The following is a 4,601-nucleotide window of genomic DNA, read 5'->3' as shown; positions in this document are numbered from 1 at the left end:
GAACGGTTCAGATGTGAAAGGAGGAGGAGGAACTGGTCAGGAACATCTAAAGAAAAAAACTTCTGTTTCGTCTAATGAAGGAGAAAAAAAATCCACCAGAAGTGTTCCCTCGGGAATGTTGTGAAACACACACACACACACACACACACACACACACACACACACACACACACACACACACACACACACACACACACACACACACACACACACACACACACACACACACACACACACACACACACACACACACACTTCACGTCTCGCTACAATCGCCGTGTGTTTCCTCAAGATCACGATGTGTTTCATTGAGGACACACAGTTTACCTGCTGCTCCTCGTCCACAACATTAAAGAAATATTTCACCATCAACATCTGGTCAATATTTACTCTCTCTGTAAGTTTAAACGTTCTGCTGCTCAAGTTCACTGTCAGGGTCACTTTCTGTATCAACACATATTAGTAATCATCATGAATTGGGTATCATTCAACATCTTAAAGTCCCCCTGTGGTGAAAAACACACTTTTAATGTTGTTTATGTGGTGTTTTTAATATGCTTTAAGACAAACCATGTGTAAATCCACAAGTCGACACTGTGGAAGAAATGTTATCTTTAAGATGTGTGTGATGTGACAGTAAAACAGCACACACACCTATCCTAATATGGACTTGTATTGGAATAGTAAAGAGTGTTGTTTCGTGACAGGAGAGCTTCACTCAAGGATAAAATATGACGAACACGTCTAAGAATGTTCCACATATGGTTGAAAATACCAGCATTGGCCTAGAAAGATAACATTCAGTGATCCGCGTTTCCATTACAGATTTGCGCAAAACTTTTGCGATTTTTTCTAAATGTCGACAAAAAACGAATGCAAAACGACGGCGTTTCGATTTACCGATGTTATGCGAATAAAACGTATTTTTTTCATCTCGCGTTCCGTCAGGTAGCTTGGTAGGTTAATGTAACCTATATCTCAGCCACTGCACTGGCCATTATTAATAATCAAAGGAGACGTGTGTGTTATCCAAGCATTAATGGCAAGGAAAGACCCTTATACTCGTGAGCGGCTCATATGAGGAGTTTCTGGTGTTTCTCACTCATTTCTGCTTCCAGGTCTTGATTGTGGCATTTCTTTGAAGTTTAGAATTCAGTATTCCTGTAATTCTTTTGTCTTTTATGAATTTAATAAAGAACTCTATCTCGTATTCTGTCCAAACACCGCGTCATCTACGTCAGGTGACTGTAAATGCGCAAAAACTGTTTCCATTGCAGTTTTGCGAAATATTTATTTTTCGAATTGCCTGAAAAACCTCCTCATGCGAGCGTAAAAACGTTTTTTTGCCATAAATGAGAGTTTTTGCGCAATTGACGCGTTTTCATTGGGCGTATTTTCACACACTCTACAATCACTCTGTGTGACCGTATGACTGCTGGCCTTTTCTTGCAAGAAAATAAACCTCATCAAAGACGATTGAAAATGTTTTTCTCTTATTCAGTGATATCATTTTGATATAATTTTGCCACCACAACACCATTACAGAGTATTTTCTCCTTAAAGCTGCAGTGAACCAAAGACAGTCTCAAAAACACAGTTTCTGACATCACAAACTACCTTGTAACCAATCAGATCAACATGTGATCGTCAACGAGTGGATCTCTGAACTGAGTGAGAGAGTGGAGGCTAATTTGCATATTCATAAACCGTGCATACTTAATGAGGCAAGGGTGTCGAGTTACATTCACTATATTTTAACGCATAATGTTTTTCAAGGAAAAGGCATTTAAATATGTCATTTTGATGATCAAAGATGAGTTTTAAGGGATAAAATTATTGACTACAAAACTCAAAATTCATCCTGTGAAATGTTTTTATATTGTGTTCCCTTTCAAGGGAACTCGCGCTGCGTCAAGCGCTGCGGAACGCTCCTGCGTGAACGCGTCATGAAGCACTCGTGAAATCAGTCCAATGGCGTGGTTATGCGGCGATGCCTCAGGTGGAAGAGACGCTTGCGGGCTATCTCTCCCTTGAGTTTGCATCGTCGCTGAAAGCCCCGCAGCTGCCCACTAAGCCAGTTAAGATGACATCGGTTTTAGTGGGTAGGGCATACTCGGCAGCAGGTCAAGCGGCCGCCAGCTTACACACTATGGCGGTCCTACAGGCATATCAGGCTGACCTTTTGAAAGATATAGATGATGAATGCGAAGAAGTGGGGAGAGAAACGATAGCCGAGATTAGGAGGGCAGCTGATCTGCTACAGAGAGACATCTCTGGTTAAATTTATCTGATATCAAGGAAAGAGATTAAAAAAAATTTGCTAGATGCTCCTGTCTCCCCTGCCGGTCTTTTTGGCGACTCAGTGAACTCGGTCGTCGAGAGATTCCAAGAGGCGAAAAAACAGGCGGCCGCATTTCAAAAGTTTCTCCCCCGAAAAAGCTATGTCTCTGGGGCTGCTGGGCGGGAGTAGCGCCAGTCGAGTACGCCCTCCTCTTATAGAGCCCTCCCCCACAGAGAGACTGGGGTTCGGGACAGCGCGCTCAGCCGAGGTCTTCCCGAGGTAGAGCAGATCTGAGGACTGTTATTGTCTCCAGGAAGGCCTCGGCAAAGAGGCCCTGACGCGAGGGGCGTCGGGATTTCTTTGATGGCAGTCCCCTCCAAGGGGAATCGGTGTGTCGAGGCACCCGTCTCCTCTCGGTGCCATCAGGGGGCCGCGTTGGTGATGTGGAAAGATCCTTGGTTCTTGTCCCAGGGTCCGGTGCTGGGAGCTCCTTGTCGTCTCTTAACGCTAACGACGGATGCTTCCCTCACCGGTTTGGGGGCGACCATGAGTGGCCGCTCGGCTCGGGGTCTGTGGAGCGACCATCAGCTTTCCTGGCACATAAACCAGCTCGAGATGATGGCCGTGTTTCTGGCACTCAGACACTTTCTCCCAGACCTCAGGGGCCACCATGTCTTGGTTCGCAAGGACAACACAGCGGTGGTCTCCTACATAAATCGCCAGGGGGGTTTACGATCTTGCCGACTTTGGAGATTGGCACATCGAATTCTGGGCCCAGGGAAAGTTGTTATCAGTTCGAGCACTTTATATTCCGGGGTATATGAACAAGGCGGCAGACTCTCTGTCGAGACAGGGAGTGGTGCCAGGGGAATGGAGACTCCACCGCGAGGTGGTGGAGCTCCTTTGGAGCCGATTCGGGCAAGCTCAGGTGGATCTGTTTGTGTCTCGAGAGACAACGCACTGTCCCCTGTATTATTCCCTAACACACCCAGCCCCCTTGGGGTTGGATGCTATGGTACAGACGTGGCCGAGGCTACGTCTGTATGCCTTTCCCCCTCTGGCATTACTACCAGGAGTTCTGGAGAGAGTGCGCCGGGACGGGGTTCGGCTCTTATTGATAGCCCCGTTCTGGCCGGGTCGAGTATGGCTGTCAGACATTGTGTCTCTCCTCGAGGGTCCTCCGTGGGAAATTCCGGTCAGGAGGGACCTTCTCTCCCAGGCGGCGGGGTCAGTGTTTCACCCGCGCCTGGAGCTATGGGCCTGTGGGCCTGGCCTCTGAGGGAGTTCAGCTCATAAACTCGGGTCTTTCTACTGAGGTAGTGGAGACCATGATGCACTCCAGAGCTCCTTCTACGAGGAGGCTTTATGCCCTAAAATGGAGAGTTTTTGTTGCTTGGTGTACGAGCCAGTCTGTGAATCCAGTTGATTGCCCAGTTGGTTCAGTACTAGATTTTATTCAAGAAAAGTTCTCTTCGGGGTTGTCCCCCTCCACCTTAAAAGTGTACGTGGCAGCTATATCTGCCTATCACGTTCCTCTAGAGGGGGCGTCAGTGGGGAGACACCCATGGGTGGTTCGCTTCCTCCGTGGTACTTTGAGGCTAAGGCCTGCGGCACGCTCTAGGGTGCCAACTTGGGATTTGGCCATTGTGTTAGAAGGCCTAGCCCTGGCCCCCTTTGAGCCCATTGAAGAGGTGCCAGAGAAGTTTCTCTTCAGAGAAGGTCCTCTCCGCACACCTTTGTAAGATTTTATAACCTGGATGTGGCTCCTACTCCTGGTTCTCAGGTGTTTCAAGTATAATGTGCACACGATTTCACATATACAGGCACTTGAGGATTATGGCGACGTGGGTATTCAGTTCCCGCAGCGCTTGACGCAGCGCGAGTTCCCCTGAAAGGGAACGTCTCAGGTCACGTATGTAACCATGGTTCCCTGAGAGGGAACGAGACGCTGCGTCGCTTTGCCATACTCCCAGCATGCCTGTGACCAATTTGTTCGAACCTATCAGAAGCTGACATGGTTTGGTTCAGGGGTGCTTTATAGCTTCCTGGTCAATGACGTCACCCGCCAATGACGTCTCGTCACGCCATTGGACTGATTTCACGAGTGCTTCATGACGCGTTCACGCAGGAACGTCCCGCAGCGTTTGACGCAGCGTCTCGTTCCCTCTCAGGGAACTATATAGATTTTAAACTGAATTGAAATAGTTTTTTATACTATATATATATGGCAGCTCAAGCTTACCGTTTTCCAGACGCTTCTGAAATACAACGATCTCTCTGCCATGTGGAACAGAGTAGGCTAATATGAAATTAACTCTAT

This window comes from Siphateles boraxobius, unplaced genomic scaffold, assembly GCF_051911475.1.
Source record: "Siphateles boraxobius isolate OS27281-9 unplaced genomic scaffold, OSU_SipBor_1 85, whole genome shotgun sequence".
NCBI classification, from domain to species: domain Eukaryota; kingdom Metazoa; phylum Chordata; class Actinopteri; order Cypriniformes; family Leuciscidae; genus Siphateles; species Siphateles boraxobius.
The sequence above is the reverse complement of the archived record's forward strand: the minus strand, read 5'-3'. Positions refer to the sequence as shown.